The sequence below is a fragment of the Dicentrarchus labrax genome, unplaced genomic scaffold (genome assembly GCF_905237075.1).
Source record: "Dicentrarchus labrax unplaced genomic scaffold, dlabrax2021, whole genome shotgun sequence".
Classification (NCBI taxonomy): Eukaryota; Metazoa; Chordata; class Actinopteri; family Moronidae; genus Dicentrarchus; species Dicentrarchus labrax.
Window position 1 is genome coordinate 31608 of NW_026136836.1, and position 24102 is coordinate 55709.

The window sequence follows — 24102 nt, forward strand, 5'->3', positions numbered from 1 at the left end:
TTATTATGACAAAGGAACACAAAACCTACCTGAACTGCATGCTGGAGACCAAGTGAGGTTTAAAGACAAGACAAACACATGGGCACAGAAAGCAACAGTTCTAAGTGAAATCCAACCAAGGTCATACACCATTCAGACAGAAGACGGTGCTGTTCTGAGACAAAATCGTCGACATCTGCTCAAGGGACCAGCCACAGCAGCCCAACAGAGGACTGATGCTGAGGAACAGCCTCAACACCCAATTGAGGATCAGTCATCTAGGACATTAGCCCAATGTCAAGAACAACCACACAGGAAATCCTTGAGAAATGTGAAGCCACCTGAGAGACTTATTGAACAAATTTAAATACATTTGGTTGTAAGGTTATGTTGTCATAATCTCTCTTTAAGTTTACCATAGTTGCACACTAAATTATTGAAGGGATAACTTTAAGTCAAGAGTTTAATTTGAGTTTAACAAGTAAACAACAGAAATGTTATTTTATAAAAGAATACTTTTATTTTGGAGAAAGGGAGATGTAATGATAATAGCACATTTTGTAGATCTTATCATGTGCAGACAGCAGGGCGCGTTCCTGATCTATGAGTCAAGTAAGCTGCTGAAGCCGGAAGCGGTAGTACTTGTAACATGAATGAAGCTCACGTCTTTGATACAGTGAAGTTCTATCTCTTTAAGTAACCAGTGTGTTGTTATTGAAGAACCCACAAACCCCAACAAAACAGCTGGTAGGTCACTTCCTGTTGCACGGCTGGCCAGCCTTAAGAGTGTCAGGACTTCAACACAATTCCTCTTGGACAAATGGAGAAAGGAAAAAAATGGAAAGAAGATGGATTCACTCACTCAAAACAATAGAACCATTAGGTTTAAATAAAAAGTATAATTAAATGTTCAAATTAAGTATTTACAAATAAAGCGAGGGCGTGAGGCCCGGGTTTGATTCCTTGTGTGTATTTCTTGCTCTCCTTTCCTCCTTTTCCACTGACCTGACCCTAATGTTTGTCTTCTTGTCTTCCTTTGTTTTTCCTGTTTTGTTATTTGTTATTCATCCTTAAATCCTAACCCTCACCCCTCCTTTCCCTAAACCTAACCCCTTCCCCCCGGACCTAAACCTAAGTCCTTTACCCCTAAACCCCAAGCCCTGGACCTTTAACCCTCCACAGCAAACATCCAAGCAGGGCCTTGACCCCTAAGGTCAAACCTGCTCCACAAACTTTTTCAGAATTGACTTTTTACACTCAAAATTCAAAATAGCAATAAATACTAACAGAATAAAATAGACAGAATAAGTTAATAGTTTAAAATAACTATAAATAAATAAATTAGCACTTTAAAATAGTCATTAACACAATTAGATTAAAACAATTTACCAATTACATTAATACAGCATAATTCAACAACAATCATTAACCTTAGACATAAATTAAAGTTCATTAGGAACATAAATTAACATAAATAGGGAATTAGTACATACATTAATATATAAATACTTAATTAACATACAAATAGTCTTCATTAATATTCATTAATAAATACATAAATACTTCATTTTTACAAAGATCTTTGCAACAACCAATTCTTAGAGTTTACCCCAACTAAATTATTCAATTCATTAAATATAAAATATAAATTAGATTTAAAAAATAGCCACAATTCATTTAACAACATCAAAGTCCACTCTCCCAAGGAGCACGAACTCCCAGCTGCAGTTCGGAGGCGGGTATATAAGCCAGAGGAGTAGCACACAATGCTCATTCTTGCTCACACTTTGGTACAGACAGTCATTCTGCCAGTCAGTCTATTTCAGCTTACGATTTTACTCTCTTTTATAGTGTGCCTTTTCACCTGAGGAAGACCGCCAAGGTCGAAACGTTGCGCACAGGCACACATTAATTAGGACATCCACTAATAAATTAGTTTTTAGTTAAGACACTTTTGTGTCTTTCATTTTCTCATTTACTTTAAACCTTTTATTTCTCCTTATTATATATATATATATATATATATATATATATATATATATATCTTAGCATAGTATAAAATAAAACAGCTATAATTACTTAAATACACCGCTAAACCAACCCTTCAGAGTGGTACAGTGTGGTGTATGATTATATTGTGGTCATATTTATACTGCTGCTCATATACACCGCTTGTCAGGAGCCCATCAGACACATACAGTGGTGATAATCACAGTGTATTTATATAGTGTTGTGTAAAAACTGCTACACACAACGCTTACCAGTCAAATCAAAGACATTAAGTTGTGTGTAATAAAAATGCACACCGCTGAATAGACCCATCAGAATTATGGGATACCAATACGACACAGACTGGCATGTTGTCAGGTATGGCAGACGACAGGGAGTGAAGAGATAACCCAAACTACAGGGATTACTCAGGAAAGAGACTGGAGGAAGGACGCCTGAGCTGACTGGCACGAGCCCGGACTTCCTCGTTAGGTGGGTGGCGAACTCCAGGTGGGCGCATGAGTACTGGGTGAGTGCGTCCTTGTTGGTCATGAGGGGGGTTGCTCGAGGTGTTGGTCTCCCGCTCCCGCTGGTGTGTGTAGCCCGCGTCGTTCTCAAGGACCCACTTGAAGGTCTGACCCTGGTACTTGCCAAACTGCACGCTGTGGCGGCTCAGCACCAATTTATTATTATTTTACATACTCTTTATTTTATTTCTTGTGCAGGCATTTTGTATTCTTTATTGTATTATTATTTGGTATTTTGCTATTTTCATATGTCATCATTTGTAAAGCACTTTGGGTCAACCCTGTTGTGTAAAATGTGCTATTTAAATAAATTGACTTGATTTGACTTGATTGCTATTCGATTTGTCTAGGCAGGAAGTTGAGGAGACAGCGTTCCTGGAGAAGCAGCTTAAAGACATTGTTGGGCTCCTGAAGTGCAAACTGCGTGAGGATACAACCTTCACTGCTCCAGTGAAATCCTTTGTGGACACATTTGGGAAGCTCCACACTGACAGTGCTGTACAGTCAGCATTGTTTTCCTACGGGAAAAACAATCAAGTGCAGTCTAGTGTTTGTGCAAGGCCGAGGGGCTTCCTTCAAACGAGTGCCACTATAGGGGTCCAACCGACAGCGGTGTCCCGGAGAAAGGCAGCTTTGGGTGGTAGGAGAACCCTTGGAGCTGGCAGACTCCCAAAGAGCTCCAGAAAGGAACATGGGTACTCCAGACGAGGTAGACCAAAGGATGAACCACACAACCTTTCATACTGTGTCCAGGAGAACACCTCCTTAGGGAAAACCCACTGAGCTCCTCTCACAGCACACTCCTTTCCCCAGTATACATAACAGTTCTCTGAATCAGTTATTGATCAATTCTCTCTCCATCAGTTCGGTTTGTTTCATTTCAATCAGCTCAATCAGTTCATGGTTCTATTGTTCATTTTTACAAATCTATACAAAACCTATTGTATGTAGTTCTCTGCAAACCTATGTAGGGGGTTAAAGGTTAAGGCTGCCAGTCTTCCGGTCGTTGTGTTCCTTAAACGTCTGTATATAAATTCATACAATCACACAAATACTAAAAACATACTAAGGCTAACGGCTTAGAGTCAGCGGGGCCTAAGCATTTGTTAGCAAAGCCTATATATATATATATACTAAGTATTTTTGATATGTTTCTGATTGGATCCTAAACGGCCACAGCAACGAAGAGGAATGACTGAAGAAGTTGTAGGAAATTGTTGGTATTTGTGGGGGCCCGTGACAAGGGCTTGGGGTCTGTAGGGTTATGTAGGCATTTGTTAGAAAAGCCTATATATATAACAACTTGCTGCGTTAGCCTTAAAATGTATTATTATTATTATTATTATTATTATTATTTTCTTTTCTATTATTGTGTTAAATGTTCCAAATGTAAAGCACTTTGAGCTGCATTCTGTGTATGAAAGGTGCTATACAAATAACGCTTATTATTATAAGAATTCAACTGTAGTCAGTCAACACTAATGGCAGGCGTATGTGTCAAAGACGACATTTTGACTCCTGTTTTGTTGAATGTATGCATGTATTCAACATAACTTAACCCAATAGCTACAGTACAGGCTATGTATAGGACATGTATACTGTAGGAATTCTGTCATCAATATTATGGTCATTCTGAGTGGTTATTAGGCTACTGATAGTCTGTTCACACAATATGGCATAGATTATGATATTACATTTAGTGCTAAAGCATGATTGTCAGAAGTGAAAAGAATAAGAAACGTATATTCCTTGGTTTTATTTATGCAAGTTGTCACTCAAAGTAAAATGTAGCCTATTTGTAAAATGTCTTATGATGAAATGAGTGATGACCTATAATCCTGCCTTTGATTTGAGTGTTTCCTAACCCTAGGAATAAAGACTGAATTGAATCCAAGAGATGTTAGACCTTACTATCCAAAGTAAAGAGAAAAATCAAAAGAAAGGCGAGCACATGACTGATTCTCCCATAAACGTTTATTGTGGAGTTGGGTCACAATTTCCCTACAAGTCTCATTTTAACGATAACGTACCCTGATTTCAGTAAAACAACAACAGTCGCTAAAATCATCTCTTCACAGTCAATATAACGACGACGAACAGTCAATATAACAACGACGAACAGTCAATATAACAACGACGAACAGTCAATATAACAACGACGAACAGTCAATATAACAACGACGAACAGTCAATATAACAACAACGATAGCGATACGCAGAATGGCAGCGTGCGTGTACACAACTAATTTGTTTCGGCGTACCAGCACACGCGAGAGCGTAGCGTACTTCCTCATTGAGCTCAGCCAATCAGAGGTAGGCATAGGACGGGACTTGGCGTGGTCATAGTAGTATTTGTAAATTCCCCTCCAGCCCCCCTAGTGACCTTCGCTGTTCTTCTTTGTCTCCGCGCATGCGCACTAAAGCGCAAAAGACGCGTGCTTAACATGCCGAACGGTACTTCTACTACCGATGGAAGCAAACTGTGAAATGTGTGGAAAGTGTTGGAATATGTTCTATAAATATAAAAATGATTAAAATATGCTTGTAACAGTTGTATTGAGTCTATAAATGATAATGAATTTGCATATTACCAAGACCAGGTAATGCAATAAATAGATGGTTTATCTCCTGTGTCTTCATTTTATTGAGAATAGTTATATATATATATATATATATAATCACTGTTTATTGCTTTAAATTTCATATAGGACAAGACAACAATGATAACAGTATAAAATGACACAATTTATTTGAAATATGAAGTCAGATGTCCAGGATACAGGACAGTGCAGCATATCAGTGTGGAAAGGGCTTTAAAAATAAAATACAATTCTCAGTAAAAAAAGGGGTAAATAAATTATTTATTTATGTATAAATTAAAGTTACATGCTGTGTATGATTTGTTTCCCCTTTTTCTTCAGTGAAATAAATATCAGTTAAATATCTTTTTGTTGTTGTTGTTGTTGTTGTTTAGATGCAGAACACATGGAACACAGCAGCAGTACAGTGTGAAGTACCTGTGGCATACAAGGCTTTTTTTTAAAACCACGTGGCGGCAACAGAGCCAGTGGCAACAGCAGATGAACCAGCACAAACGGCAGTCCGGTATCTTGCGTCGCAGCCACTGGACATAACTGATGTAACAGTGATCACATTAATGAACATACCCACATGTCCAAAGGGCCTATATAACTTGTCATGACATGGCATGACAGTGTGTTATACAGGTGTGAATGGGACAGACATTTTTTTTTTCAAGCAGAGTGTCACTGTGCTGTACAAGAGTTGTGGCAGGGTGGGTGGACCGGTGTTGGTAGAAAGCCTCCACACTGCGGCAAAGTCCCGGTCCTTGTGGAGGGGAAAGTTAATGTCTTTAAAAAAACCAACTATATACACCTGCCCCAGCAAGAGTGCGAAATCAGTCCGGGGCTCGACCCTGGTCCCTCTCCTTCATCTCCCTCAGCCAGTCCTCCACACTATGACCCGCCGCAGCAGAGCAAAAATGTTCACTGCCGTAACGGGTGTGTCCGGTCTCCTTCCGCTTTGGCTGGCCGCACTTCCTGCACTTCTGTACTTGTGGCATGCCGGCCCGGACAGAGACACCTGTTCCTGGCGGTGCCACTGCCCTCTGCTCGGCCTTCTTCCTCCTCAGCCATTCAGTTTTGTACGTAGAGAGAGGCTGAGGAGGAGCAGGAGGTGCTGCCTGCACTGCTTGTTGTCCTTGCTGTCCTGGCAGCAGCTGCAGTGCAGGCAGCTGAGGGCCGGCGTGACGTGCGGCAAAGGGAGGACGTGTGGGGCTGGCGTTGTCCGAGGGAGCGTTGGGAGGTGGGCAGGGGATGGGGAGCACCCTCACACTCTGCTGGGGCAGTGAGAGGTCCAGGAGGAGAGGCTGTGTAGCTGCAAAAGGTCCCGTTGCAGCTGCTGCAGCAGCAGCTGTTGGTGGTACGGCCAGGACAGCAGCTGAGGGGGCAGGCGGTAAAGGTCTGCACACAGACACCGGTGCTGCCACAGCCGGTGCTGCTCCCAGAGTTACCCCCACCCTTGCCGCTGTTGTCGTCGCCTGGCCTGTATGCACCACCGTTGCTGCTGCTGCCGGAGGACGATCCACCGCTGGTGCTCCTGGGCCCGGCGCTGCTGCTGTTGCTGTCGCCGCTGACGAGCCCGCTGCCGCTGGCGGTCGTCCCTCTGCTGCAACGCCTGGATCTCCCGCTGCGTCCTGGTGAACCTGAGAACGGATTTCAACATAGTATTTTAGTTACATGTACAATTTTGAGAGCATGTAATTCAAGCATGTCATTACCATAACATATAACATTGTCCAAAGCATCAAACATACCACAGCGAGAGGGTCCTGCAATTCAGCTCATAGAGCTGGATGGGCGCCCGAGCCATCAGCCTCTGGTGGCCCAGCACAAGGTCCCGGTTGTGCTGGTACCGAAGCAGTATGCTGTCCCGCCGCAACCACCGGGCACCGCTCACACGGGTGCCTGAGGGGCACACGTGGCAGAGCTGGATGCACACTGCCTCTACCAGCCGGCTTGCGCTGGGACTGCTGGCAGGTCCAGAGGTCTGTCCGACCAGGCGCTCCGTCTCCGCCGCTCCACGCGTGCGGCGACGGCAATGGATAGCCATATCCCCTCCACACTCCGGCGTCGGACAAGAAGGTCATCCCCTGCGCCTCAAGCATCCTCTTCTTGGCGTCGAGCATAAGCACCTGTCCGTGCTTGTTGCCGACGTTGGTTGCCCACGCTGCGGTCTGGGCGGCAGCACCGGCGAGCTTCCGGGTCACCTGTTTGAAAGAATAATTTTACCATTTACCTTCTTGGTTGAATCCATCTTCAGGATGCTTCCAAAGATGGAGGTGACCCGGGCCTTCACGTCCTCCAGGCGGGAGAGGATGTCGTGGCAGTACACCAGTAACAGCCACCCGTACTGGGGCACGGGTGGCATATTTGGTGGTGTGGTGCACCTGCGCACAACACCTAGCGACGCGAAGGGCTCCATGACGCTGAGGTAGTGTATGGACCGCCGCATCCAGGCCTCTGTGTGTGCCTCACAGAGTTTGTTGTACAGCTGCGTGGGGCTGTTCCCCCGAGTACGCTCACCCAGCTGTATGATGACCTGCCGGTCGCAGGCAAGCCTACAGAGGAGCACATTATGTGTTACAGAAGAGCCACACACAGAGACGCTGCGTGACAGTGTTCAGACAGCTACTTACTTGTAGGTGAGGATCGCTGGGAACAGGGCGCGATGCCCCTCTCCCAGCTGACCCACGACCTCCTGCGACCAGGCAGCTACCTTCTTCTTACACGCTGTCCGCCAGCTCTCAGGCAACCGGGCCTGTGAGAAAAAAACAACACAAACAAACAAACAAACACTGTAAGGAGGCTGAGTCGGTGCTACATGCAGTTTGACAGTCGACTCCACTGAGTTGTGCGTCCATGAGTACAGGCGTGTGTGTGTGTGTGTGTGTGTGTGTGTGTGTGTGTGTTTGTACCTCAGCCGAAGCAGGAGTGGGCGCTGCGGGCTGCTCCACATTCCCCTCCTTCCTCTTCCTCTTCGTCTTCGCCGGGCGCTGGTGCCAGGGTGGTCTCCCCAGATGGCGTCTCCTCCACGGTGACCCCACGGGGCTCCTCCCTGGTCAACGCCGGAGCCCGAGCCGGAACATCGAGCGTCGGTGGAGCACCCGCAACTTGACTTGGCGGTGGTGGTGGTGGTGGTGGTGGGGGAGGGTTGGAGGACGGTGCCGGAGGAGGTGGAGATGGAGGCGTCACCACCAGCGGGAGCGGGAGAGTCTGAAGGACCTGTACGTCAGCTTCAGACACAGTCACACACAACAAAATAGCATCAGCACAATGATAGTCATGGGACAAGACTAAGTGAGTCTGAGTGTTGATGACATGCAGTATGCCAGTGATTAGGGCAGAAGGTTTAGTGCTACAAGGCCAATGTTAAGAGATGTGCTACAAAGCGAATGTTAAGAGATGCAGCAGAGCCGAGGGAAGTAGACATGTGAAGGCGTTTAATCAAATCTACATTACCACCACATGAGTGAGGATGGCACTACCACCTACGAAGATGGCTATATTACCTGCCAAACCTACCTTTGTCCTTCAAGCATCAGCTGTAGCGACCAGTAAATGAAACAATTACAAGTTAATACAAACACACTGACAGAAGAATATATATTGAAGGCAAATGTTACAGTGTGACACGTCCAGTGTGGTGCCAGTTACCTGTTTCTATGTCAGTGGCCCTCTGGACCAGTTCCTCGTCCGTCACCTCTGTGGCGTGGGGCGGCGGCGGAACCGAGGGGTGCTGGTCTCTGAAGGATGTAGACATCGCTATGGGGGGTTGGGCAATGGTTAGTAAATCATGTACACTGAACTGTACTCTGTTGTGTTAAAGAGAAAGAAAGAGATCTACCTCGAACTGCAGGCTGTGCAGGTGTGGTCATCAGCTTCCTGACCTTGGCCTGCAGCTCACCTGGGCCCATGGGACACCGGCCCAGTAGGGCCAAGAACTTGGAAGCGATCGGCTTGTGTGGCGGCAGCGCAGGTGGAAGCAGCGGCCTTGCTGGGGCCACTGCTGGTGGTGGGGGGGGGTGCTGCTGCTGCGGCTGCTGGTGGGTGGTGGGTGCGTTTTGGTTGCTCACATGCTCACATCACTGATTACTGACGTCCACGTTCTCTCATTATTGAGTTCATCTTTCATGTTGAAGAAGAAGCTGCAAAGGTTGAGAACCACTGGTCCACACTGACAGAGCTTCAGTCTCTGATCAACAGTCTCGTCCTGCATCAGAAAGCAATCAGCTGATAGATCAATAATCAGTGAATCTGTCAGAAAGAAGAATATTAAGTCTGATTGTTAAAATGATAAAAATACAGAATACAGACAGAGAATGGATCAATATATCAGAAAAACTCATCTCTGATCAATATTCACAGGAAATAATCAAACTTCCTGCAGTGATTGAGTTCACTGTTTGTGTTCATTGATCAGTTGATCAGCTGTTCTCTGCTGTTATTGATAGTGATCAATAGGTTGGGAACCAGTGGGTCATAATGTTATGGCTGATGGGTGTACAGTGTATATCAGATGAATCTGTCTGATGTTTCCAGCACAGTGACATCATGGAGGCTGCAGCAGCAGGTGACTCCACCAGTTAAAGTAACTGGATTACTTTCTGTTACTTTTTTACTCATTAACTCAACAGCAAATATGGAAATAAAGTATCAATAATCAGTATAGATCTGAGTTCAATCTATAATATTAATAATCAGTATTGATCTGAGTTCAATCTATAAGACAACAGAACAATGTGACCTTAGAAAGAACATGGAAGATTTGTCCTCTGTTCAGAGTATTTTAAATAAAAACTCATTAACTGAAAAAACATTGTAATTCAATTCAATTCAATTAAATTTGTATAGCGCCAATTCATAACAGAAGTTATCTCAGGACACTTTTCAAATAGAGCAGGTCTAGACCGAACTCTTTATAATATTAATTACAGAGACCCAACAGTACCACCATGAGCAAGACCTTGGAGACAAGGGCAAGGGAAACACTGCCTGTTAAAAGGCAGAAACCTAGGACAGATCCTCCGGCTCTAGGTGGGTGGTCGTCTGTCTCGACCAGTTGGGGTGAGAGAGAGAGAGAGAGAGAGAGAGAGAGAGACAGACAGACAGACAGGTGCACAGCAACAACAGTATTGGCAATGGCAATCTAGCAGGACCATGGCAGGAGGCTCCACCAGGATCCATGAGAACCTGCGAGACGAGAAAGCACAAGAACTACGGGAAGAAGTAATCAATAATAAATATTATATTCAATTATCTGACTCTGAGAAATGATGAAATATGCATCCAGTGCTTGCCAACCCTTTGAGAAGGCTCCATCTGTGGACTTGCAGATGCTATAAACCAGTGGTTCCCAACCTCAGGGTCAGGACCCCCACTAGGGGTCGCAAAAGCTTCACAGGGGGTCGTGAGTTCTTCTTGTTTTTAAAAACACACACAGTAGGTCTATATTTCAGCATTTAGTTCATGTCTGTGAAGATTAATTAAATTGTTGTTTTTAAAGTTATGATGATTATTTAAGATCTGAACTTTGCAGACCTGAACACAGTCAATATTCACAGAGCCAAACAGCCTCGTTCTGCATTAGATCAGTACGAGGTTAAAGTGTCAGGGAGCAAAACAAGTATAGAGAGACTATTAAGTGTTATTAAGTTTATTATTTATTAGTGATTCCTAAAAATAATAATAACACAGAGGAGTTTATAAAACTTACTACTAAACAATATCTGTCCAAAAATACTCCAAACAAACCAATCAAATAACGGAACTGCTGCTTAACAAACTAGCTAAGCGCTCTGGAAAGGAGCCAACAATAAGTCTCTATTGAATATAATATGGTGTACAACAAATACCACAGCACAATATGGCCGCTATCATTAGTGACTGGAAGCCCTTATAACATCAAATACATATTAAAAACCTTTAGAGACATAAAAATGAACGTATTGACGTATTTTAACGGAGTTTGTTACAAACCAACACAGAGCGGGAACATTCACAGGGACACAATGCTGGGGTCCACCAGGCAGGTTTACAGGGGCTCCACAAGATGGCGCCTGTGGGACACAAATAAAGCTGATAAATAAATAAAGCTGATAAACAAATAAAGCTGATAAATAAATAACCTGATAAATAAATAAAGCTGATAAACAAATAAACCTGATGAATAAATAAACCCTGATGGTAAATAGTTTGTTTACAGCATTAACAGAATATAAAAGGTTTACAGTCGACATTACAAACACAAACAGGATCAAATAGTTTCAAGGTGAAATATAGCAGTGATATAACATTAGTAACATTATACATTATAACATTAGTAGTGAACAAAACATTAACATACATATTAAATATTTTAGTATTGTGATATTGAAGGGAAGACTTATATATATGAATCAAAATGGCTGCATTCAGCATGTTTCCACCAACGAAGCTCACTCGTGTTTTTTATGAGCTGTTCAGTTTACAGGAAGTGGTGAATAGAGGAAGTTGAGGTTGAAGTCTTTGCACATTGTCTCTCTCTTTCACTTTGTACCTTGTGGCGTCGAAATACAAACGGACCAATTTCCACTCAACTAAAGGTAAATAAAGTAGAATAATCTTTCATAGATTAATATAAATTATTAATCAGCCTCAGTTTACATACTGAAAAACATAATTCCTCATCCTCATGTTTATTATTATTACAGTATTCATTAACTGATTGTGAAACAGCTTCTGTTCACTCACACTTTATATTTATATTTATTATTACTATTATTATTATTATTATTATTATTATTATTATTATATTATATTTACAGATCAATGATTACAGATCAATGATCTGATGTAAATGTGTCCGTTACTTTGAGTGTGGGAGGAGGAAATGAAAGCAGCAATAACCATACGCAGTAGAATGATTGATGTATTTTTCTCTTTTATTCTAAAGTCCAGATATTTGTGATATTTTATTAATCAGATTTAGTTGAGTGTGAGAATGCGACTCAGAAAGGTTTTTATATCTTTAATCTGTAATATGAACTTTAGACGCCATTTTAGACTGCAGTGAAACCAGGAAGAGACGTTACAGAATCATACTGATCAAAGTCAGACTACTTTATTATGTTTAGAGGTAATACTGAAGTAACAGCTATATTAGATCATCTATATTTATTAATAATTATTGATATCTGTAGATCTCTATTGTTCGACCCAGAACTAATAATTACATATAATTACTGATAGAACCTGCATTACTTTAGATTACAGAGATTTCAGTCAGTGTTCCACTCAGGTGTTCACATTGCTGGCAGCTGGAAGGTTGCTGGTTTGAATCCCCACTGAGGTTGTGAAGCTGACAGTAAAGCCTGGTGGAGCTGCTCTTGCTCTGTACAAACATGTTGCTGTGTGATAAGTAAGATCATTCAACTCTAATTCTTCTTCCTTCAGCTTGTTAAAGCAGCAGTCGCTCTTCAGTTGAATCCGTCTGATGTTTCCAGCACAGTGACATCATGGAGGCTGCAGCAGCAGGTGAGTCCACTCAGTCTTTATACAAATATACAGAGACATTTATATTTACATCTCAACTCAGTTCAACTCAGAGTGTCATTTTAATGGAGCAGCAGGAAATAGAAGAGCTTCAGTTCACAATCACTGATACATTCATGTTTTTCCTTTATTAATATTTCTGCCTTTGAAGTCATCCTGAGACTGAATGAAACCACTGATCAATATCCTGAATACTCTTCCAATCATTATCTGATTTCACTAACAGACACTTTGTGCTTTGCAGCTGCTCTGATGTTTATTTCATCCAGTTTATTATCAATCTATCAATCATTATTTGTGATTTATTGATTGTTCTTTAAGGGTGCAGAGCTCTCAGAGTCCCACTGGGTGGCGATAAAACATTAAAGTTTGGTAGAGTCACAATCCAGTGTGTTGTTAGAATGAACTTCCTCTACCAGTGCCTGACTGGATTACACACAGAATGACATCAGACTTTAATAGCTATAAAGAACCAACTATAACCATGTATGACTGTCTGATAACATGACAAAGTATAGAAAGGGGAGGATTCCATCTGATATGACCTGATTATACTGATCTTACACAACTTGTCAGCTTCTTTACTGCCATGTGCACAACAACAGTGAAGCAGTCAGTGGTAAATAATTCTGATTTAAATCTGATAGTTCAATATCTGATACAACACTTGAGCCCGGTTAGTGTGGGTCAGCTTGGCCTAATCACAACAAACAGAATGAGACTTAAAAAGGGAAGTTCACCAAAAAAGAACTGACTGATTTTACAAATGATCTCACACATCTGAAGTTGAGCAAGTGATTGTTGTGCAGGTTCAGCAAACAGCCCGTAGAAAAGATCCAATCTGAGCATCACTGGTTGTTGATCATGAAGCAGACTCCTCCCTTGCTCCTTGCTCTGATTCAGTCAGTCTGCTGAGTCCAGGATCAAAGGGTCGAGCTGAGTCTCAGTGAAAACCATCACGTTACAGTTGTTAGAGTCCAGTTGAGAATCCATTTCCTCCTGAGTTCATCCAGCTTATCATCCACTGACTGAAGAATCCTCTCTAGAGGAGTCCTGGTTAAATGTTTCCACAGTCTGACCAGGACCCTGGCCCAGGATCCTCTTTTCTTTAGGCCTCTCTGTTTTCCAAGTACGGCAGATACAATCATAGATTACATCTGATCACATCAATAGTAACTGAATGCTGTTTCCTTCCAATCACAGGTGATCTGCCTCCTCTGAAGCGCAGTAGAAGCTATGATCTCATACCTCCTAACAGTGAGTCACTGAACTGTTATCCTGATGTTTAAGTTTACAGTATTTCATATCATCATAGCCCATTTAATACAACTCATGGATACTTTTCACCACAGACAATAAAAAACAGCTGCTATGTTTAATTAACTTGTTTTTTTTGTTCATAAGGTACAAAATAGTATCTCATAGGTAAAAAAGTTTGGAACTGTAAATTAATAAAAGTAAGTTTATCTTTTTATCCATGTTTTCTGAATCTCTGTGTTTCAGTGTCTGAGCTCAGGGTTGTTCTGCTGGGGAACAGCTGGTCTGAGAGGAGTTCAGTGGGGAACATCATACTGGGAGAGACTAAGTTCACTGAGGAAGAACCAGACCGATGTCTGAGGGTCAGAGGACAGTTAAAGGACAAAGAAATAGTTCTCATCAACACTCCAGATCTGCTGCATCCTGACATCTCCCAACAACAACTGACAGAACATGTAGAAAACTGTGTGAGACTCTCTGATCCTGGACCTCATGTGTTCCTGCTGGTTCTACAGCCTGAAGACTTCACTGAGGAACACAAACTGAGACTACAATCAATCCTTGAAAAGTTCAGTGATCGATCATTTGATCATTCTCTGGTTCTGATATCAGCACCCACAGAGAAGAGTTCAGCTTTAAAGAAGAAACACATGGAGCACCCTCCAGTAAAAGACCTGATCACAATGTGTAGATACAGACATTTGAAGCTGAAGAACCTTGAACATTCAGAGCTGTTGACACGATTGGGTCAAACTGTAAAAGAGAACAATGGAGAATGTGTCAGCTGTGATGTGTTTGAGGAGGCAGCAGTTGCTTTATCCAGTGAACATCGAAGCTTGAAGCAACAGGAAACAACCACTTCTGACTTGGATCCTGTTGGAGCTCCTGGTGAGGACAGAAAACTGTTTTAATAATGTGGATCAATGTAAATATTCATTGATGAAGTTGAGAATTATTTCTGTTGATGATTTTATGTTTTCACAGAGAGGAAGTCTTACATTGAAAGTGCAACAAGTTATGTCCGCAGCTGTAAGTACATTCATTAGAGAGGATCATCATGTACTGTAGAAGATCTATGAGTTATATTTGATGTCTGTAACTGATGTTTTTGTGTTTCACAGTTTTTAAACCAAACACATCACACAGTTCATCAGCAGTGGAAAGCACAATCAAACAAGGTCAGTAACTGATTCATTCAACAAATATGAATCAGAATTATCAGCCTTTTAAAAAACATTAAAAACTAGGGGTGTGATGATACACTCAGCTCACGAGAACGAGACGAGATTTTAAGAAAACTACAATGACAAAATATATGACTGGACCAACAGACTTTTATTCAACCGAGTTGCACATGTATTTTGAAATGTTTTATTATAACTCTTTACATGTATGATGTAAGCATGAGCTTTTAATAAACTTCTTCTTCCACAAATTGAAACTAAACTAAAATTTATAAAAGTTAAAGTAAAATAAATAAACTTAAATATTTCTTTCTTTTTTTCAAGTGCAAACAATATTATGTGCAAAACCAAATCAAAGTTCTACTCTGTCAATACAGAGCGCAAATAGTGCAAACAGAGCCTGACCAAGTATGTCATTAACAACATGCTGCAACTACACAGCCATGTTCTTTTTTAAGAATGTTAGCATGTCCACATTGTCTGGCAGCAGTTGGGATCTTTGCACATTGACTATGTCTCCTGCTCTTGTTATTGTTGTGGCTCTGGGGCTTGACTGTGGAAGTTGAGGTCCGAATGCGTTTGTCAGTGTTATCTGGCTTCTTAGTGTTTCCTCACAGGTGCAGTTGTTGATTTGAGTACCGAGCTGTGGTGGTGCTGTATATGTCTCTGCATCATGCTTGTATTAGCCTCGGTGTACAGCATTATTTTCATACAATGCTTGCATATTGTCTGTGTCTTATCAGTCACTCTACTGCCATTCATCATTTCCGCCGGGTACCCAAAATTCTGCCAAACAAACGATTTGAAAGTGGCGGGGGCATCTTCAGTGGTATCAGTATTTTCCAATGTCATTCTGGCTGCTGGCTGCTTCTCCTCCTTCTCCTCCTCCTCCTCTTCTTCTTTTCCTTCTCCTTCTTTAGGTCCTGGCAGGCTAGACGTAGCAAAGGCGCATTACTGCTCTCACAGGTCACAAATAGAAGTTTGGATAGCTCACAAATCTCACGAGACAGATTTTTAACGCGACGAGAAATATCGTCGAGTTTAATCTCGCGAGATCTCGTCACACCCCTGTTAAAAACTAGTCAACTAGTCTCAAATGACATTGTATAAAAATGTTATTATATATGAGACGACCTGGTAGCTCACCTGGTTCACATACTAAGGTGAGTCCTTACTGCAGCGATCCCCTGACACATTCAATTCAATTCAATTCAATTTTATTTGTATAGCGCCAATTCATAACAGAAGTTATCTCAGGACACTTTTCAAATAGAGCAGGTCTAGACCCGAACTCTTTAACATTAATTACAGAGACCCAACAGTACCACCATGAGCAAGCACTTGGCGACAAGGGCAAGGAAAAACTGCCTGTTAAAAGGCAGAAACCTAGGACAGATCCTCCGGCTCTAGGTGGGTGGTCGTCTGTCTCGACCAGTTGGGGTGAGAGAGAGAGAGAGAGAGAGAGAGAGAGAGAGAGAGAGAGAGAGCGACAGACAGACAGACAGGTGCACAGCAACAACAGTATTGGCAATGGCAGTCAAGCAGGACCATGGCAGGAGGCTCCACCAGGATCCATGAGAACCTGCGAGACGAGAAAGCACAAGAACTCCGGGGAAGAAGTGTAGTTAGTGACATGCATTAAAGGGACATGAATGAGTGCAGAAAGAGAGAGGAAGAGAGTAGCTCAGTGCACCATGGGAAATCCCCCGATAGTCTAGGCCTATAGCAGCATAACTAAGGGATGGTTCAGGACTCACCTGATCCAGCCCTAACTATAAGCTTTATCAAAGAGGAATGTCTTAAGCCTACTCTTGAAAGTGGTGAGGGTGTCTGCCTCCCGAACCACAACTGGAAGCCGGTTCCACAGGAGAGGAGCTTGGTAACTGAAGGCTCTGGCTCCTGTTCTACTTTTAGAGACTATAGGAACCACAAGTAGCCCAGCATTCAGAGAACGTAGTGTTCTAGTGGGGTAATAGGGTACTATGAGCTCTTTAAGATATGAAGGGGCCTGACCATGAAGAGCTTTATAGGTGAGGAGGAGTATTTTAAATTCAATTCTACATTTTATAGGGAGCCAATGCAGAGTAGCTAGTACAGGAGAGATGTGATCTCTTTTTCTAGTTCCTGTCAGTACTCGTGCTGCAGCGTTCTGAATTAATTGGAGCGTTTTAATGGACTTATTGGGGCAACCTGATAATAAAGAGTTGCAGTAATCCAGCCTTGAAGTAACAAATGCATGGATTAGTTTTTCTGCATCTGTCTGTGATAGTATGTGTCTAATTTTTCTAATATTACGTAAATGAAAGAAGGCAGTCCTAGAGGTCTGCTTTATGTGGGAGTTAAATGACAAATCCTGATCAAAGAGAACTCCAAGATTCCTGACAGTGGTGCTAGAGGCCAAGTTAATGCCATCTAGAGTGACTATATCTTTAGACAATGAGTCTCTAAGGTTTTTGGGGCCAAGAACAAGAATTTCGGTTTTTTCTGAGTTTAACATCAGAAAATTGCAGGTCATCCAGGATTTTATGTCCTTAAGACATGTTTGTAATTTAGATAATTGATTAATTTCATTGGGTTTGATTGATAGATATAACTGCGTATCATCTGCATAACAGTGAAAGTTAATGGAGTGATTCCTAATAATGTTGCCTAAAGGGAGCATATATAAAGTAAATAGTATTGGTCCAAGTACAGAACCTTGTGGAACTCCATGACTAACTTTAGTATTTATGGAGGATTCATCGTTAACATGTACAAACTGAGTACGATCTGATAAGTATGACTTAAACCAGGTTAGGGCAGTTCCTTTAATGCCAATTTGATGCTCAAGTCTCTGTAAAAGAATATCATGGTCAATGGTGTCAAATGCAGCACTAAGATCTAATAATACAAGTACAGAGACAAGTCCATTGTCAGAAGCAGTCAGAAGGTCATTATTAACTTTAACCAGAGCTGTCTCTGTGCTATGATGAACTCTAAATCCTGACTGAAAATCCTCAAATAAACTATTGTTATGTAGAAAGTCACACAACTCTTTGGCGACTACTTTCTCCAGAATCTTAGAGAGGAACGGGAGGTTAGAAATCGGTCTATAGTTGGCTAAAACCCCTGGGTCAAGAGTAGACTTTTTAAGAAGGGGTTTAATTACAGCTACTTTAAAGGACTGTGGTACATATCCTGATAATAAAGAAAGATTAATCATATCCAGTAAAGAAGTGCCAATTAAGGGAACAACTTCTTTAAGCAGCCTAGTTGGGATCGGGTCTAACAGACAGGTTGATGGCTTCGATGAAGAAATGATTGAAGTTAACTGATGAAGATCGATAGCAGAAAAACAGTCTAAATATACATCTAAGTTTACATTGACAGAAGTCCCTGAACTTGGAGAGCCACTGATAACTGTTGATGGCAGTTGGTGATTAATTTTTTCTCTAATAGTAATAATTTTATTATAGAAGAAGCTCATGAAGTCATTGCTACTTAAGTTTATGGGGATATGTGGCTCGATAGAGCTGTGACTCTCTGTCAGCCTGGCTACAGTGCTGAAGAGGAACCTAGGGTTGTTCTTATTTTCTTCTATTAGTGCTGAGTAATAGGCTCCTCTGGCATTACGGAGGGCCTTTCTATAAATCTTAAGATCATCTTGCCAATTTGAGCGATATTCTGATAATTTGGAAGAGCGCCATTTCCTTTCAGATTTCCTAGCTATTTGCTTTAACTGGCGGGTTTGGTGGTTATACCAAGGTGCTAGTCTCCTATGTTTTAATAATTTCCTTTTTATAGGAGCGATAGAGTCTAATGTTGATCGTAGTGAGCCTGTAGCACTATCGACAAGATTATCAATTTCAGAGGGACTAAAGTTGTTATAGGACTCTGTTAAATTCAGACATGGCATTGAATTAAACACTGAAGGAATCTCCTCCTTAAATTTAGCTACAGCACTGTCAGATAAACATCTGCTGTAGGAAGTTTTGCCTAATGGCTTATAATCTAATAGTATGAATTCAAAAGTTACTAAATAATGGTCAGATAGGAAAGGATTATGTGGGAAGACTATTAAATGTTCAATATCAATGCCATATGATAAAACAAGGTCAAGAGTGTGATTAAAACAATGAGTTGGTTTATTTACACTCTGACAGAAAGCCAATTGAGTCTATTAATGATATAAATGCATTACTAAGGCTGTCATTGTCAACATCCACATGAATATTAAAATCACCTACAATAATTACTTTATCTGATTTAAGGACTAAGCTTGATAGAAACTCTGAAAATTCAGATATAAAATCAGAGTATGGTCCAGGAGCGCGGTACACTATAACAAATAGAACTGGCTGCAGTGTTTTCCAGTTTGGGTGAGAAAGACTAAGAACAAGACTTTCAAATGAATTATAATTTAGTTTAGGTTTAGGGTCCATTAAAACGCTCGAATCATATATAGCTGCTACTCCACCTCCTCGGCCTGTGCCTCGAGGAATGTGAGTATTAATATGACTGGGGGGTGGATTCATTTAGGCTAACATACTCCTCGTGGGACAACCAGGTCTCAGTAAGACAAAGTAAATCAATATCATAATCTGATATTAATTCATTCACTAGAACAGCTTTAGAGGACAGAGACCTGATATTTAACAGCCCACATTTCATTCTCTTATTTTGTGCTACTGAGGAGTTGGTTTTAATTTTTATTAGATTTTTATGTTGAACTCCTCTTGTTTTTATTTCTTTAAATAGTTTAGGTGGTCGGGGGGACAGACACAGTCTCTATGGGGTTTTGGGTGGGTGACTGTTCTAAAGAAAGCGCAGAGGAGTGTGTAAGACAGCAGCTCTGCTTCCTGGTCCTAACTCTGGACTGTCAGGTTTTAGAAATAAACTTCGCCATATTTCTAGATAAGAGAGCCGCTCCATCCAAAGTGGGATGGATGCCGTCTCTCCTAATCAGACCAGGTTTTCCCCAAAAAGGCTTCCAGTTATCAATGAAACACATGAAACAAACTTATACAGACAACATTATTAATATTATACAGAGATGAATGGAAGGGATGTAGATACAGTGATTATGTTAGATTATGTTTATTCCATAATTAATTCATTCTTTATGTGTATGTTATATTACAGAGTCTGCACTCAGAATTATACTGCTGGGGAAGAGTGAGGGAAAAAAGACAAAACTTGGTAACTTAATGCTCGGGGGCCAAAGTTCTCTATTCCAAAAGCATCCTTCAGTCAAGCATTGTACGGCGGCCTGTGGAGAGTGGAGTGGAAAACCAATAACAATAGTGAAAACTCCAGATATCTTCAGTCTGAATGAGGAGACAATAAGACAAGAGGTGAGGAAGTGCATCAGTCTTTGCCTCCCTGGACCAAATGTTCTTCTGCTGTTAGTGAAACCTTCTGAGTTCACAGAGGAGAACAGAGAAACACTGAAGTTCATCCTGAGTTTGTTCGGTCAAGATGCTTTTAAACACTCAATGGTCATCAGCACACAGAAGGAGAATAAAAGTGTCACTGTGAATCAGCTCCTTACAGACTGTGGAGGAAGATACTACAGCATGTTGGAAGATAACCACACATTGTTAATGCAGAAGATTGAGAACATTGTGCATGAAAACAAAGGAACCTTCCTCACCCTCACTGCAGAGACCAGAGGACCAAAGTCTGAACCCATCAGAACATCCTTAAACCTGGTTCTGTGTGGGAGGAGAGGAGCAGGGAAGACTTCAGCAGCCGAGGCCATTTTAGGTCAGACAGAGTTTCATTCAGTCTCCAACTCATCAGAGTGTGTTAAACATCAGGGAGAGGTGTGTGGACGTTGGGTTTCCCTGGTGGAGCTGCCTGCCTTGTATGGAGAACCTCAGGAGGCAGTGATGGAGGAATCATTCAGGAGTATCTCCCTCTGTGATCCTGAGGGCGTCCATGCCTTCATCCTGGTCCTACCTGTGGGTCCCCTCACTGATGAAGACAAGGGAGAGTTAGAGACCATCCAGAACACATTCAGCTCTCGAGTCAATGACTTCACCATGATTCTGTTCACTGTGGACTCAGATCCTACAGCTCCAGCTGTTGTTAACTTTGTGAAAGAAAACAGAGACATCCAGGAGCTCCGTCAGAGCTGTGGAGGAAGATATGTTGTTCTCAACATCAAGGACAAGCAGCAGATCCCAGAACTGTTGGAAGCTGTGGACAAGATGAGACTGAGACCCTACAAAGACAAACCATACTGCTATACAATGGAAACATTTGCATGTGCCCAAAAAGAAAAGATCATAAAACAACAGGCTGAACTTGAGAGGCTGAGACAGAAGAACAAGATCTCTCGTAAGTCTTTTACTTTTTTAGTTAAGTAGGTTTTTTCTGAGTCATAATCCATGTGATACATGTTCCTAACTTTCTTTCTGTATAACTCTCATAAAGTAAATAAAAGTCAATGAAATTATTATATCATTATTAATATTACAGTCTTGAGCCTTTACTGTAGTAACTTGGAATATTTAAGGTAACTCCTGGTCTTTATATTTCACAGGTGATGAAGAAGAACAGAGTCCAGAGTGTCTCAGGATTGTGCTGATAGGGAAGACTGGCAGTGGAAAGAGCTCTTCAGGAAACACCATTCTAGGAAGAAAAGAGTTTAAAGCCAAATCTTTCCAAACATCAGTCACGAAACTTTGTCAGAAAGCACAGAGTGAAGTCGATGGTCGTCAGGTGGTTGTGGTCGACACTCCTGGTCTGTTTGACAATAGTTTGTCTCATGAAGAGGTTAATGAGGAGTTGGTGAAATGCATCAGTCTTCTGGCTCCAGGACCACATGTCTTCCTGTTGGTGTTACAAATTGGCAGATTTACACCAGAGGAGAAGGAGACATTAAAACTTATCAAGAAAGTATTTGGGGAAAATTCTGAAAAATTTACCAACATTCTCTTCACAAGAGGAGATTCACTGGAGGAGGACAACATTTCCATTGAAGAATACATTGAAAAGGGATGTGATGATTCCTTTAAGAAGCTGATCTCTGACTGTGGAGGAAGATACCATGTGTTTAATAACTACAATAAACACAACCGCACACAGGTCAGTGAGCTGATAACCAAGATTGACACCATGGTGAAGGAAAATGGAGGCAGCTGCTACACTAATGAGCTGCTGCAAGAGGCTGAAGCTTCAATAAAGAAAGAAATGGAGAGAATCATGAAGGAGAAGGAAGAAGAGATGAAGAGAGAGAGGGAGGAGCTTCAAAGAAAACATGAGGAAGAAATGGAAGAAATGAAAAGACGAATGGAAGAACAGAGAGCAGAAACTGAAAAGGAAAGAAAACAGAGAGAAAAACAACTTGAAGAAAAGGAGGAAAACATCAACAAAGAACGAGAGAAGAGAAAGAAAGAACAAAAAGGGAGAAGAGAAGAAGACAGGAAGAGAAAACAACAGGAAGAAATTCAACGACAGGAGTGGAAACAGAAAGTTGAAGATTTGGAGGAAAAAATAAAATCAGAGTCAGAATCAAAGGAAACCATTGATAGAAAGCTGGAGGAGAGCAGAGAAGAGATGGAAAAAGAACGAGTAAATGTGGAGAAACAACAAAAAGAATGGTGGGAAAAACGAAAAAGGAAGATGAACAGAGACGACAGGAGGAAGAAACAAAACTTAGAAAACTTCAAGAAGAATACGAACAGGAAGAGAAAATGATAGAAAGAAAAGAGAAGAAGAGGATCGAATCAGAAGAGAACAAGAGGAAAAAGAGAAAAAAGACATTGAAGAGAACAATAAGAAAAAACTGGAGAATCTGAAGAAGACATATGAAGAAGAAGCCAGAAAGAAAGCTGAAGAGTTCAATGAATTCAAAGAGAAATACAACAAAGAATCTTCAGCTCTGAAAGAAAAACTCATGAAGCAAGAGGAGGAATATGACAGATTAATGGATCTCTCAACCTACAAAGACAATAATCTGATGAGTTTTATGGACGAACTACACAACAGACATAAACGAGAAATGGCTGACGAGATTCTGAGACCTGTGACCCAAAAGGAAAAACAGGATAAAGAAATGAATGATTTAGAGGAAACACACAGAAAAGAGCTGGATAAACTAGAAAAGATCTTTCAGCCCAAAATGAAAGAAAAGAGAAGGAACAAACTGATGAATTAAAGAGAGAACAGGATCAAGAAATGAAAGTCTTAGAAGAAGAAAACCAAGAAGATCAGAGCGTAAAAAAGGAAGAGTTGTCTTCAAAACACAAACAAGAAATGAATGCATTGAAAGAAACACTTGAGACCCAGCAGAGAAAGCGACAGGAACTAATTCAAAAATTACGGAAACAACACGAAGACGACAAGAATGAATTCAAGCTGAAGGTTTTAGGAAAAATGAATGAATTACAGAAAAAACACGAGCAAGAGATGAAGAAGTTGGAACAGCAACTGATGGACAAAGACGCAAACAGTCAAAAGAAAGAAAGAGATGAACTGAAGAAGAAACACAAAAAGAGTTGAATGACCTGAAAGAGAAAGTTGTGGCAAACCCATGGTGTTCAATTCTATAAGATATTGTATTGTCTGTATGTTGTATATTGTATTCTCTACACAGTTACTGACACCAGGAGCTGCAGCGTACAACCAGATCAGATGTATTAGTTACTTACAGTATCTTTTTATCTCCATGCTTTTTAATCTATTTTATCGTTTGTCTATAAATACATAAATATGACCGGGCAGTCAGCTGGTGGTGGATATATTGATACGGCTTCAGATTCTACATTTTCATTAGGAAGGACGGTGAGATTAGTTTGTGCATCAGAATAAAAACCTGTACACTTCCTGTACACAACCCTAATGTAAAAGGTTTTGGAAACCACGCCCATCATCAAGGAGTTTTAGACCTGCTCTATCTAAAAAGTTTTCTGAGATACTATAGAACTATAGAAATATGGAATTGAAAATTGAATAATTTCAGGGCCAGAAAGTGGTTTATTCTGGTGGTTTATGAGTCCAAATGAGCTTTCAATCAACTGATTTTATTACTAACGAGTTCTGTTCTTATTGTGTGTTCAACTCTTGTTT

General features: G+C 41.2%; 1 long non-coding RNA gene and 1 pseudogene across 1 annotated transcript; both read left to right on the forward strand.

Moving 5' to 3' along the window:
- The window catches only part of LOC127360040 (uncharacterized), a 43398-nt pseudogene extending 19857 nt beyond the window's left edge, over positions 1-23541 (forward strand).
- Positions 11578-13864, forward strand: LOC127360042 (uncharacterized). Its single transcript, XR_007883142.1, has 3 exons — positions 11578-11658; positions 12509-12589; positions 13811-13864. It is a non-coding gene; the product is annotated as an uncharacterized LOC127360042 (long non-coding RNA).
- Positions 23542-24102: the final 561 nt, after the last annotated feature.